Raw genomic sequence first — 15,445 nt, forward strand, 5'->3', positions numbered from 1 at the left:
CTCCGCCTTGTGTAGGCGTATTGTCCAGTGCTCGGGGACACCACACATTTTGTCCTCCTCTGTGCTAGCGGCCGCCGTGCCAACATCGAAGCGCCTCATTCTGGTGCACGGCACGGGCCACGGCGGGTGGTGCTAGTACAAGGTGACCGCCCTGCTCCGCATCGCGGGGCACTGCGTGGCTGCGCGACACGCCCACCTTCGAGGACTACAGCCGCCCACTGCTGGACGCGATCCGCGACCTCCCGGACCATGGTGGACAGGCTGAGCTTCGCGGCCGGCGACACCCCGTGCTCGCCGATGATGGACTCGAGCACGGCCTCGTAGAGCCGGGCGCTCTCGATAGCCGCGCCGCCGGACTCCGGCACCGATGTGTCCATGGAGAAGGCAATGGTGAGGACGCCGGCGGGGGAGTGGGTGAGAGTATGGAGGCGCCGGGGGCGAAGCTGTGGCGCTTGAAAGCCTTGAACTTGTCGACGGAGGCGGCCTCCGTGCCCGTGTACACGCTGGTGGCCTTCCAGTACGTGACGCAGTTCTCGGTCACCTTGTCTGAGTACTGCGCGCGCGTCAGCGGCAGGATCATCGTCACCCTCGTGAACTTCTCAAACTCGCCTGCATCGCCAGCCATTGGTTATCGCAACAGCATGTCAAGCAACACAGAGAGTTACCTCCATCCCACAATATAAGATGTTTTTTGCAAGCTACGTCTTACATTGTGGGATGGAGGGACTAGTAGTTACCCAAATGGCTCCTCTCCCTTCTCCCCCTTCGTCCCCCCGCGCCCCGCTCCCCTGTCCTCGCCGTGGCCCATGGCTCCTTCCCTCCCGCCGCCCCCCCCCCCCCCCCCGTTCTTTATGGGTCGGGATGGCTCTCCCTGCTCCTCTTCGGCGGCGTCCTTCCCCGGTTCGCGTTTCTGGGCGCTGGGCGACTCGGTGGAGTCGGATTCTGATTCGGAGGAGTGTGCTTCGTCGGCGGTGGTTTCGGTGGTGCCGCCCGCGCCGGCGCCGGGCCGCGCCCGAAAATTTGCTCCGGGTGGCCGGGGCCGGCCGGTGTCGTTTCCCTCTGGGTCGTCGGGGTGGTGGTGCGTTGGCCGGCGTCGGCGGCGTGCGGGTCGGGGCCCGGCTCCTTCCCCTGAGTGTGGTCTCCTCGGTCCTTCCCCGTCCGCTATGTTGGTAGATTTGGGTGATGTGGCATCTCTGGTCGCTAGTCCTGTTCGTCCTCCTCCTCTCCGGCCTAGGCTGGTGGCGGCGGCGGCGGTCGCGCCGGTTTGTGCGGGGGCGGGTGGTGGCCAAACCCTAGATCCGGTCTGCTCTGTGGTCGAGATGGGCCTTGGTGAGCTCGTGGGCCTGGCGGCGCCTGGTTCGATTCGGGTTGGGCGGCTCTGTCGTCCCTCGAGTCTTCCCCCCCCCTCTCGTCTGTGGGCCCGGGGCAGCTGTCTGTGGCCACTGCTCCGCGTCCGTCCCCTTCCCGGGCCTGCGGTCCCGTTCCGGCCCATTCGGCCCTCTCTGGCCTGGCCTGTTGTGGCTATTTATGGGTGCGTCGCGGCGCTTCCCCCCCTTCCTAGGGTTTCTTGCTTCCGCCGCCGATATCCGCAGGGTGCGTCGCCCTATCCGCCAGTTTTCCAGATCCGCTCCCTCCCCACCCCCTCTACTCCTCTCCTTCGCTGAGGTGACTGCCATGGACAAGTCTCGGGGTTCCCCCTCCGAGGCCCTTTCGGGTAGCAAGCGGGCCCGTGAAGCTTCGCCGGGCGATGGTGTCGATCTGGCCTATGAGGCGGAGCTGCGCTCCAAGCTCGAATCTGAGCGGGCGGTGCGCGTGCTGCCGTGTGAGCGGGAGGATTGGGAAGCGGGGCCGGAGCGCTCCGTGGCTAGATCTGGGACGACGGTCCCTGGTTCTGGGCTGGATCCGTGGGAGGCCGCTGCTACTTCGGCTGGCGGTGGTTCCTCCTCGTCGGCGCCGCGCCCCGCTCCGGCCAGGGGCCTGGTCCCTCCGCCCGGCCCCCTCCTCGCTCGTTTGCGGCGGGCGCTGCCTCTCGCTCGGGGCCGCGCTTCGGGCCTGGCTCTTCCTCCTCGCAGGCCGGGGATCGGCGCCCCCCTCCCTCTGCTTCGGGTGCCCCTTCTGCGGTCAGTGGCGATGGCATCCTGCCGCTGCCGCCGCCTCCCCCTCCTCGCCAGCACCTTGCTTCCTCGGGCCCTTCACCGACCCTGACTTGCTTTGCTTGCCACCGCCCGAACCACTTCCAATCTAGATGCACTAACCCACCCTTCTGCCTCATCTGTCGCTCTGATGGCCATCTTACTATCGACTGCCGTAACCGTACCAAGAACCCCTCTTTCATTCAGTTTGGTTTCGGTATTCCCGGATGTTCTTTCTTCGCTCTGGATGCTGATGTTCATGTGGTGATGGCTGCGCCGTCCCTCTCTAACGCGGCCATCATCACGGTATGCGGTCAGCTGATCTCTCCGCAGACCCTCCTGGATGGTTTGAAAATATGGGACGATGGTGGCTGGGATTGGCAGGTGCGCCAGCTTTCAGAGTATGAATTCGCAGTGGTTTTCCCCTCCAAGGACTGTCTACGGATGATCTCCTCGTGCACCAGTTTTACCCTCCCCCTCAACCAGCTTGTGGTATCTATCAAAGCGGCTACTTGTGGTGCCAAGGCGGTGGGCCCGTGAAAGGATCTAGATGACGACTAGAGGGGGGTGAATAGGCGTTTTAAAACTGTTACGGATTTGGCTTTATCCTAATGCGGAATTAAACTAAACGGATACCTTTCAAGCACAAATCCTAAATATGCTAGGCTCAACTAAGTGCACCAACAACCTATGCTAAACAAGATAGGCACTTAAGGAAACTAGCAAGCACAAACTATATCACAAGATATGGAAATGTAGGAACAACTAAGCAATTCAACTAGCACAAGATATATCAATATGAGCAAGTATGAATTGCGGTAAGTAAAGGGTGTGGGTAAGAGATAACCACAAGTGAGTCGGAGACGCGGATTTATCCCGAAGTTCACACTCGTGAGAGTGCTAATCTCCGTTAGAGCGGTGCCGAAGCCAAAGCTCCGGGGCGTCACCAAGTGACTCACCGTATTCTCCTTTTCGAGTCACCCCCAACGGATGAGCCTCGATTCACTCGGGGTTGGTCTTGAAGGCGACCACCACACCTTTACAAACTTCTCCTGAGCACACCACAAACAAGGAAGCTTCCGGAGGAACTTGACCACCTAGGCCACTTCAACACCCTTCCCCGGAGCACACCACAAGAGGAAGCTTCCGGGGGAACCTTGGCCACATAGGCCTCTTTCACAATCTTCTCAATGTATCACCAAACCGTCTAGGAGGCGGAGGCCTCCAAGAGTAATAAACTCACGGGCTCACACTCGAACAAATCGATGCAGGGAGCTCAAACCAATGCAACAAATGCAATGCAAGGTCAAGCAACAAATGCTCAACTCACTCTCTCAATCTCATAAGATGCACTCTTGAAAGTAGGAGATTGAAGAGAGGGGATGCTTTGGATATGATCAACAAATGGCTCACTAATCCATCCACAAATTCCCCTTCACATAGAGGGGAGATAGGGGTTTGGGAGAGGTGGAGAGAGGCTCAAAAAGGTGTTTAGAATGTGTGTGAACCAACCCCCAACCGGTGGGAGCAAAGGGCCCTTAAATAGCCAAACTCCGAAACTAGCCGTTGGGGCTCCAACGGGCATTTCCTGGGCACCCCATGCGCACGGGGGTTGAGACCCCGTGTGCACGGTGTCCCGTGTTCACGGTGTCCCGTGTTCACGGTACGAGCCCGTGTGCATGGAGTACCCAGAATTCTGGACACCCCGTGCGCACGGGGGTCGAAGACCCCGTGCACACGGGGTCCCCAGGACAGCCAGCAGCAGCCCACTAAAACATCGATAACATGGGCATACGGACTCCGAATTCGATGATCTTGGGCTCGTTTTGAAGCTATGGAAAAGTCCAAGGTCCTCACATAGAGAACCACCCAAGATCAACAAGAAAGAATGATGCAAGTAATGCAAAGGTTTGAGCTCTCTACATGCGACGTGATCAAGCTACTTGCCCGAGAGTCCCTCTTGATAGTACGGCTATCAAACCTATAATCCGGTCTCCCACCAAGCACTATGAGACCGGCAAAACTAGGAAAACCTAGCTAAGGTATACCTTTGCCTTGCACATTCACCTTGAGCTTGATGATGACTTTAATGCTTGCCTCAAGTTGGAATCCCTTTCTTGTCCACGACCACTTGGTGAAGATACTCGAATTGCTTCCTCATGATGCAATGAGGGAAGCCTTATCTCAAGCCCATCTTCACATGCACATTATCATGATGTGGACCGCAAGCTTCAAAGCATATAACCTCCGGCTTCTCATCTTGCACCTGGACTCCCCGAACTCGATGACCATCACCACTTGATGTCATCTCATCTTGCACTTGGACTCCTCGAATCCGATGACCATCACCACTTGATGTCATCCACACATAGACTACACGAGATCTTTATTTTTGATGCAAGCCTATGAGAAACACCTAACCCACATAGACATAACAAACATATAGCATGGGTTAGGTAACAACGCATAATTCACAATTACTTACCATACCACTAGATCACTTGATCTCATGTGGTACATTGTTTGTGCTTTGTGAGTTGACCACTTAGATATACTCTTCGAGCTTCATCTTGGTCAACCAACATCTTTACTTCAAGCTCCATCTTGGTTTCTTGAAAGCCACAATGAACTCTTCATTTCACTTCATTGCTTCAAGACAATATCACCAAAGACTCTTTCATGACCATATCAAGTTCCACTATGAATATCATCTTGGTCACCACTTGCCCTTCTAAAAACTCCATCCCAAACTCTTGAGAGGCATAATGAATTCGTCACTCTAGTTGCTTGCTTCAAGACTTGATCAACATGATCTTGTCTTGAGAGGCATAATGAATTCTTCACTCTAGTTGCTTGCTTCAAGGCTTGATCAACCGAAACCCAACACATGAGCTCACCATGATCTTGTCTTGAAACCATAACTCGAATTCTTCTCTTTGGTTATTCTCTCAAGCCTTGATCCTCAGAAGACCAACTTGAAACCTCGCTGGATATGGAATCTCGAGAGCCAACACCTAGGCCCCGTGAGCACGGGGTATCCAGAGAGTTGACACTCGACCCCATGCGCACGGAAAGTCCGTGTGCATGGGGTATTCAGAGAGGGATACCATAAGGACTTCTTCGGATGCTTTGATGGCAATCTTCACATAACAACCCAAAGAACTTCAAGCATCACTATGGAACATATCTTCATATAAGATCCAATGCACTTGATGCTCCATAAGAATTGTCATTTAATACCAAAGCTTAGAGCAAATATAACTTCATCTATATGGACTTCATCCTTGATTCCATCCAATATCCTTGAGGCATTATCTTCATATATATGGACTTCATCCTTGATTCCATCCAATATCCTTGAGGCACCATCTATGGACAAAACCTTCAAATATATCTCACTGAAAACATTAGTCCATGGAGATTGTCATTCAATTACCAAAACCACACTTAGGGGCTACATGCCCTTTCAATCTCCCCCATTTTGGTAATTGATGACAATCTCAACAAGAGGGTTTATATAATGAATTTAAAACAAGTATGCAATCTATCCGAGAATAAATTGAATACTTGAGGTGGTTTTGATAGCCTCAAATATCACAAAGATAGTTGATGTTATCAAAACCATTTGTACTAGCATCGAAATACTACACAAGAATTTGATTCTAGTAGAACCACACTATATAGAGCAAACTCCCCCACAATATATGCATGGAAGAACTTGGTGGAGTTTCCTCTATATACAATCCATGCAACAACCACAACAAATGTAGATATGCATGAACCAACCTACTTCACCTAAACCCTCTAAACTTCTCCCCCATTGGCAACAAGTGCCAAAATGGAGAAAAAATCTAGAAGACCAATATAGTATGAGTTCCTCCTTAATTTGTGCATTTCTCATATTGTGAGTGGAATCAAATGCACATATCCAGTTACGAACAAATGAAGAAATTCACACTATATTGAGGATCCATAAAATGCACCAAAAAGATATTATGATATGAGCATAGGAGTGTTCTAAAGAACATAGAGAAGCTCCCCATGATTTGTGCATTATTTAGTTTTGTACTTGGATACAACGTGCACAAAATAGGATCATCACTTGACTAAGCAAGGGTCCAAAATATATCCAACAACTCATGAGTGCAATGATATATGGAATACATACAAGCACTCACTACTCAACCTCTTACCGGATCCACCAAAGAATAAAAAGAGACAATTCCAAGGACCGGCAAGGAAACGAAAGGATATCAAAGAGGGATATGCACTTTCTCATGTGTATAAGTTTCTTACGTGGCCAATAATCATCAAGATGAGCATCCACAAAGAAACTTGCACACACAAAAAGATACAAAAGATAAGAACATGATATCCAAGAATGAATCCATTATTTATACAAACTTGATCTTAGTGTAGGGCTTTGTCACATGGCACATGGCACAAGGCACATGGCGCAAACTGATCTCATTTGCATAAAAATGAATTACTAAGCATGAGAGCAAATACCACAACCAAAAAGATTGTTTCTTGCAATTTTATCAATATTGCACATAAGAGCACTTTGAGGAATTGGTATGCAATAAATTGCTTAATTGGCATATTTGGGATAAGTGAACCATGAGCATGGTTTTATAGATCCCCATGATATGCTTCTTCTCAAAAGTCTCATAGATGCAATAAGGAGGTTTAAGCTGTTGCAAGAAACACAAACTCAACAAGTATTAAACATGCCATGATGCAACATACACAATGTTGACTCTAATTTAAACAAACGCATGAAGTAAGTACTTGTTACCGAGAGAGCATTGGTTCAAGGGGCCCTTGATCTAGCCCATGAACATGAGGGACTTGATCTTGTTCTTGGATAGGTAAATGATCTCCCATAGCATCTTGCTCTTGTGTTGGGGGTGATGACTTCCCTTGTGGTGGATCCACAAGAGGGGCTATTACTCCTTCTTCTTCTACATGGACAAGGGGTGTTTCTTGTGGAAGAATATGACCAATCCCCATTGTACTTGTAGCTTGGGAAGGAGCCTCATCACCTACAACACTTGAAACAAATTGCTCCGCATGGAAGCTGTTATTCTCATCACACTCCACATTCACCATTTCCTCAATACATCCCGTGGATTTATTGAGAATACAGTAAGTGTGGGAGTTTGATGCATATCCAACAAAAAGACCCAAATTATGTTAACCGGGTTGAATTGATGAGAATGAAACACTTACAACCGAATCGGGTTTTCATTTATCTTCTCCCTCAAATCAAAGAATCAACCAAGCTTGGCTCTAATAATTTTCCATGGTGTCTCCACCTTCCTTGTGAATAAGCCAAGCATCCAATGCTTCTCCACAGTACCTAAAACACATTAAGGTACAATTTGGTCCCCAAACATATTGGGTCCGAAGTAGTTAGGACAACCACAATATATAGGGCAAACTCCACATTAAATATGTGCAAAAGGATATGAACTTGAAGTTCATGCACACTTTTAACCATTAATGATTTTATGGAGTTTACCCCTACATAGAGGATCAAGTAGCAAGCAAGGCATGAAGAAGAGTATAAATAAATATGCATGCTCATGCCTACCAAGATCCAGAGAGATACGATTTGGACAAAAGAACACTTAACCGAAGAATACTCCGATAATATCACAAAGTATTCAAGTTGTCCAAATTATATCAAAGTGACGAATCCACACAGGACCGCACACAAAGTACAACATATGAACTAAGCAAAAAACCAAAGAGCATATAGGATATAGGATATACAATACACACATGCTCAAAGGCTTATCTTACTCAAGTAGATAATAGATAGCACAAGCAGTGAGATAAGGCAAGTTGAAGAACAACCCGAGAAGAAGATGATCATAAGGTTCTACCACATGAGGGAATACCAATTGTAAGAGAATACAAATGGTATTTGGAATTAACACTCGGGGGTAGATTACGAAGATGCACAGGATCATCAACAACTCCAAAGCAAAGAAAGATAAATAAAGCGTACTTGGCCGGGTGGACATTTCTGCCCATAGGACCCCGTGCGCACGGGCTAGGTCAGCCCCGTGCGCACGGTGTGTCCAGAGAAAAAACACCACCCCGTGCGCACGGGGGTCTAGGACCCCGTGTACACGGGGTGTCCAGTGATTTTCACCCACCCCGTGCGCACGGGGGTCCAGGACCCCGTGCGCACGGGGTGTCCAGTAAGTTTCGTGGTACCCCGTGCGCATGGGGGTCAGATACCCCGTGCACACGGGGTGTCCAGAAACTTACTGAAGAACCTCACAGGACACCGCGACGAAGCACGCAACAAAGGTAAATAACAACCAACAAGAGATAATTAGTGGATACTCTGAGAATTTGAATTTCAAATGAGCTTGACATACCACATAGTGACTAGATAAGATTGAATATCAATACTATGTGGCATTTCTCATATTCACATTTTGGGTTTGTGATGTGCACACAACAAAACACTCCCCCATAATGTGATGATCCACTAATATCTTGCAAGAGCCAATCATGATACAATACAAGCTCAAAACAGCAAACACCACTATATAATGTGCAATGCAACCTACACATGCTAGATAACACAAATCAAGCATACTAAGAAACACAACATATAGATGCACATGCTAGATACAAAACCTAAGCATGCAAGGGGCGAGCAACTTTCAATGTAAGCAATAAAAATACAAGTTACCGCAAAGAGGAACATTGGATAGATAATATGAAGATAATCCACATGACTTGGCTCGAACAAATAAATGGTGGATATCCTTTTCTTTATGAACTAGCCAAATCTTCAATGTCCTCCACACACCTATTGATCAAGTTTGAGCTTGATGGTACCCAACCAAGTTGGGTCCTAAGAAGTTAGTCACAATAGGCTTGGCAACCCAAATGGCCTTTTCCATGTCCAAGCCACTTTGGGCGCCAACAAACTTGGCAAACAAATTGCCAACAACATCCTTCCTAAGCGAATAATGATCATTGACTAGAGGAGGCTTAGGGATGTTACCGTTGGGACAAGATGAGGATATGTGTCCCTTCTCACGACAATTATAGCAACATGTGCTCCCCCTTCTCTTCTTCTTTATTTTCTCAACTTGGGGAGCATTATCTTGGTTCATCATTGGTAGTGGCCTTTCTTCAAGTTGAGGTTGACCTTGAGATTGAACTTGAGGCCGCTTCCCTTGTTGCTTCACATTTGAAGCCTTCTTCTTCAATGGAGAATATCTCACATGGTGTCCAACATTCTTGCACTTGAAGCATGTAATGTTGGCATCATTCTTGACTTGGTCTTGTCCCTTCTTCTTTTTCTTGGACTTCTTGTTGTTGGAGATGAAACCAAGTCCACCCTTGTCATGAGGGGATTTCTGAACACTCAAGATAGTGTTGAGAGTGGAATTTCCTTCATGACACATTTCCAAGTCTTTCTTCAAATTAGTGACTTGGGCCTTGAGCTCTTTGTTTTCCTCTACAGGGTTAGTATCAACAAAAGTACTAGAGGAAGTAGAAACTTCATTGTTAGAGCAACAAGGCAAGGAGAGCAATTCATCACAAGAATTGGGAATAATATGTCTAGATGAATCACTAGGACTAGCACATGTCAATAAAGCATTTTGAGTAGAAATAGTGCTAATGTCCACATGAGGCTCACAAGATGTTACCTTAGTCACAATAGCCTCATGAGCTAACTTTAGCCTTTCATGGGAGATTAGAAGGTCATCATGAGAGCCCAAGAGCTTTTCATGACTTTCTTCTAATTTCCCATAATTGCTAGTTAGCAAAACAAGTTGAGCCCGTAGCTCAACATTCTCCTTCAAGATAGATGCTTCACAAGAAGTAGAGTTAGTAGCACAAGCATCATTGACAATATGAGAGGAGCTAGAAGAAACTAGAGACTTCACATGAGTAGCTTGAAGTTCCTCATAAGACTTAGAGAGTTTGGCGAGCTCTCCTTTGACATTCTTGTAGCCAAGGTCAAGGTGCTCAAAATCCTCAAGTTTATCATGAGCAACTTCAATCTCTTCTTTGGAAGATTCTAAGTCTCTAAGAGTTTCTAGAGCATCAAGAAGGTTACAATCAAGTTTATCATTTTGTTCTTGCTCTTCGTGAAGTAAATCATTACACTTTCCAAAATGAGTAATAAGATCTTTAAATATCTCATAAGTGTTCTTATGTACTCCACGAAGAGAATTACCAATTTCATATATTTCTTGACTCATATCCCTATCACATTCATCATCACTCTCATCATTGTCATTACTAAGAGTAGATGATACCTCGGTAGTACCTCTTGCCATGAGGCACATGTGAACATCGGAGGTTGATGATGATTCTTTTGGAGAGGGAGATTCTTCATCATCAAGAGTAGGATATCCATGTCCATCCTCTTGACACTCATAGCATTTCCTCTCCAACATAGTGATTTCCTTCTTTGCTCTTCTAGCAAATTCTCCATTAGTGATGTGTGCACCATTTTCTCTTATTTCCTCTACATGGTTAGTCAAACAACAACTAGAGGAAATAGAAGCATAGATATCATGGCAACAAGGAGAATCAAGCATATCATCACAACAAGCATTCAAGGAATCTCTATATGATATGTAAGGACTATCAACACAAGAATGTATGTCATTTTTGCTAGATGTGTTCAAGTCCAAAGAAGCTACAAAATTAGCATTTATGCATGAAAGATCATCAATGTTGAGCACAACATCATCATCACAAATTATATTTCCACTCACCATGTCATTACCTTGGGACATGTCATATGATGGTGAGGTGGAAGAAGTTGAAATGTCCAAGCACACGGAGGAAGAAGCAATATGGAGTTCTTCATGATATGAATATGTGGAGAACTCCTCAAGAGACACCTCCGAAATATGATTGACCTCATCAAGATTGGACCCACCATATATTTCTTCAAGTTTTGTCCACATCTCATGAGCCGACGCACACGTCATAATTGACTCAAACACTTCGAGGGATATAGACCGGATTAAGGCATTCTTTGCACCATACCCACAAAGCATATCATCATTTTCCTTAATAGATGGAAAAAGTTCATCCTTCCATGGAGAAGGCCCTACAAGAAGAATTCGCACAAAATTTGGACCCATGGCCCAGAAATGACAAAGCATGCGAATTTTCCACAAGTGATAGTTTGTGCCACTAAAACAGAAAGTGTCATCGTGCACTATACCACTAGTCGACATCTTTACTCTCTAGGCGGTGAAGCCTAGCAAGGAGAGACCAAAGCTCTGATACCAATTGAAAGGATCTAGATGACGACTAGACGGGGGGTGAATAGGCGTTTTAAAACTGTTACGGATTTGGCTTTATCCTAATGCGGAATTAAACTAAACGGATACCTTTCAAGCACAAATCCTAAATATGCTAGGCTCAACTAAGTGCACCAACAACCTATGCTAAACAAGATAGGCACTTAAGGAAACTAGCAAGCACAAACTATATCACAAGATATGGAAATGTAGGAACAACTAAGCAATTCAACTAGCACAAGATATATCAATATGAGCAAGTATGAATTGCGGTAAGTAAAGGGTGTGGGTAAGAGATAACCACAAGTGAGTCGGAGACGCGGATTTATCCCGAAGTTCACACTCGTGAGAGTGCTAATCTCCGTTAGAGCGGTGCCGAAGCCAAAGCTCCGGGGCGTCACCAAGTGACTCACCGTATTCTCCTTTTTGAGTCACCCCCAACGGATGAGCCTCGATTCACTCGGGGTTAGTCTTGAAGGCGACCACTACACCTTTACAAACTTCTCCTGAGCACACCACAAACAAGGAAGCTTCCGGAGGAACTTGACCACCTAGGCCACTTCAACACCCTTCCCCGGAGCACACCACAAGAGGAAGCTTCCGGGGGAACCTTGGCCACATAGGCCTCTTTCACAATCTTCTCAATGTATCACCAAACCGTCTAGGAGGCGGAGGCCTCCAAGAGTAATAAACCCACGGGCGCACACTCGAACAAATCGATGCAGGGAGCTCAAACCAATGCAACAAATGCAATGCAAGGTCAAGCAACAAATGCTCAACTCACTCTCTCAATCTCATAAGATGCACTCTTGAAAGTAGGAGATTGAAGAGAGGGGATGCTTTGGATATGATCAACAAATGGCTCACTAATCCATCCACAAATCCCCCTTCACATAGAGGGGAGATAGGGGTTTGGGAGAGGTGGAGAGAGAGGCTCAAAAAGGTGTTTAGAATGTGTGTGAACCAACCCCCAACCGGTGGGAGGAAAGGGCCCTTAAATAGCCAAACTCCGAAACTAGCCGTTGGGGCTCCAACGGGCATTTCCTGGGCACCCCGTGCGCACGGGGGTTGAGACCCCGTGTGCACGGTGTCCCGTGTTCACGGTACGAGCCCGTGTGCACGGAGTACCCAGAATTCTGGACACCCCGTGAGCACGGGGGTCGAAGACCCCGTGCACACGGGGTCCCCAGGACAGCCAGCAGCAGCCCACTAAAACATCGATAACTTGGGCATACGGACTACGAATTCGATGATCTTGGGCTCGTTTTGAAGCTATGGAAAAGCCCAAGGTCTTCACATAGAGAACCACCCAAGATCAACAAGAAAGAATGATGCAAGTAATGCAAAGGTTTGAGCTCTCTACATGCGACGTGATCAAGCTACTTGCCCGAGAGTCCCTCTTGATAGTACGGCTATCAAACCTATAATCCGGTCTCCCACCAAGCACTATGAGACCGGCAAAACTAGGAAAACCTAGCTAAGGTATACCTTTGCCTTGCACATTCAACTTGAGCTTGATGATGACTTTAATGCTTGCCTCAAGTTGGAATCCCTTTCTTGTCCACGACCACTTGGTGAAGATACTCGAATTGCTTCCTCATGATGCAATGAGGGAAGCCTTATCTCAAGCCCATCTTCACATGCACATTATCATGATGTGGACCGCAAGCTTCAAAGCATATAACCTCCGGCTTCTCATCTTGCACCTGGACTCCCCGAACTCGATGACCATCACCACTTGATGTCATCTCATCTTGCACTTGGACTCCTCGAATCCGATGACCATCACCACTTGATGTCATCCACACATAGACTACACGAGATCTTTATTTTTGATGCAAGCCTATGAGAAATACCTAACCCACATAGACATAACAAACATATAGCATGGGTTAGGTAACAACGCATAATTCACAATTACTTACCATACCACTAGAGCACTTGATCTCACGTGGTACATTGTTTGTGCTTTGTGAGTTGACCACTTAGATATACTCTTCGAGCTTCATCTTGGTCAACATACATCTTTACTTCAAGCTCCATCTTGGTTTCTTGAAAGCCACAATGAACTCTTCATTTCACTTCATTGCTTCAAGACAATATCACCAAAGACTCTTTCATGAACATATCAAGTTCCACTATGAATATCATCTTGGTCACCACTTGCCCTTCTAAAAACTCCATCCCAAACTCTTGAGAGGCATAATGAATTCGTCACTCTAGTTGCTTGCTTCAAGACTTGATCAACATGATCTTGTCTTGAGAGGCATAATGAATTCTTCACTCTAGTTGCTTGCTTCAAGGCTTGATCAACCGAAACCCAACACATGAGCTCAGCATGATCTTGTCTTGAAACCATAACTCGAATTCTTCTCTTTGGTTATTCTCTCAAGCCTTGATCCTCAGAAGACCAACTTGAAACCTCGCTGGATATGGAATCTCGAGAGCCAACACCTAGGCCCCGTGAGCACGGGGTATCCAGAGAGTTGACACTCGGCCCCATGCGCACTGTAAAGCCCGTGTGCATGGGGTATCCAGAGAGGGATACCATGAGGACTTCTTCGGATGCTTTGATGGCAATCTTCACATAACAACCCAAAGAACTTCAAGCATCACTATGGAACATATCTTCATATAAGATTCAATGCACTTGATGCTCCATAGGAATTGTCATTTAATACCAAAGCTTAGAGAAAATATAACTTCATCTATATGGACTTCATCCTTGATTCCATCCAATATCCTTGAGGCATTATCTTCATATATATGGACTTCATCCTTGATTCCATCCAATATCCTTGAGGCACCATCTATGGAAAAAACCTTCAAATATATCTCACTGAAAACATTAGTCCATAGAGATTGTCATTCAATTACCAAAACCACACTTAGGGGCTACATGCCCTTTCAGCCCGCTTAGCAAGATCTGGGTGCTAGTTGACGACGTGCCAGTTGGGCTTCGATCTGTGGAGTTCATGATGGCGTTTGGTAAGCTCATTGGCAAGCCCGTGGAAGTGGATTCGGAATCCCTGTGCAAGGTTGGCCCGGTTCGTCTCAATGTTTGGTGCATCGACCCCGTCTGCGTTCATGGTTCCGTGGATGTCTTCCCTTCTCCTGAGGGTGTGCGTCTTCGGGTTCGGGTGGAGGGTGTTGAACCCCGTGCTCCACCTCCACCTCCGCCTCCTCCTTCCAAGCCTTCGGACCAAGATGACACGCAGGGGGATGGTTCGGCTGGGGGGCATAACCCAAGTGGAGGTACTGATCCGTGTTTTACACAATCTGAATGGGACAAGTTGGATCCGGATGAACGCGAGCTGCTCAAGGATAATGCCCCTGCTCCTAATCCTCAGAAGGAGGACTTGGCTTCTCGTGACGCTGGTGTTGGTAAGGGGACCCCCTTCTCTGGTGTTTGCTCCAATGTGCCTACTCGCCCGCAGTCTCCTTCCTTCTCTGGGATCGAGGATCTTCCCGCTTCCCCCTTGCGCTCCACCGAGCCCTCAACTAAGAAGAAGAAGAAGTCTTCGGTCCGGAAATTCTCGGCTAAGAGTCGGGCCTCCTCCACTTCCAAGCTTTCGGCGGCGGGTCTGGCTCGTCGTTTGGACAAGGATCTGGGTTCCGCCTCGGGGTCTGGCCCTGGGCCGGCGTCGCCGATCCGGTGCTCCCCTGTGCTGCATTCTCCGGCGTCCACGGCGCGGAAGGGCCGGCGTGTGCGCGACTCTGGCGTTTCGGTGGCGGTGCGGGCGGAACGGCGTGCCGCGGCCAGGGATCTCCCTCCTTCAGGTTCGTCTGCCCAACCATCTCTTCCTGCCTCTCCTGTTCGCCTTGTTTTATCAGCTCTATCAGATGATCATTTGTTGCATATCATGTCTGCTATTGGGGTGGCTGCTATACCGGGGATGGGCTCCCCCTCTCACCTTCTTTCTGTCATTAGGGCCAATGAGGCAGCCCAGGCTGCCATTGCTAAGGCCCTTGAGGCCGCAAAAGGTGCTGGTCCTGCTGGTGCTCAGGGCC

At 47.8% G+C, this 15,445-nt stretch overlaps 1 pseudogene; it reads right to left on the bottom strand.

Moving 5' to 3' along the window:
• Positions 1-95: 95 nt before the first annotated feature.
• On the bottom strand, positions 96-580 carry LOC109784471 (chalcone--flavanone isomerase-like; annotated as a pseudogene).
• Positions 581-15,445: the final 14,865 nt, after the last annotated feature.

Source organism: Aegilops tauschii, chromosome 7 (assembly GCF_002575655.3).
Source record: "Aegilops tauschii subsp. strangulata cultivar AL8/78 chromosome 7, Aet v6.0, whole genome shotgun sequence".
Taxonomy (NCBI): Eukaryota; Viridiplantae; Streptophyta; class Magnoliopsida; order Poales; family Poaceae; genus Aegilops; species Aegilops tauschii.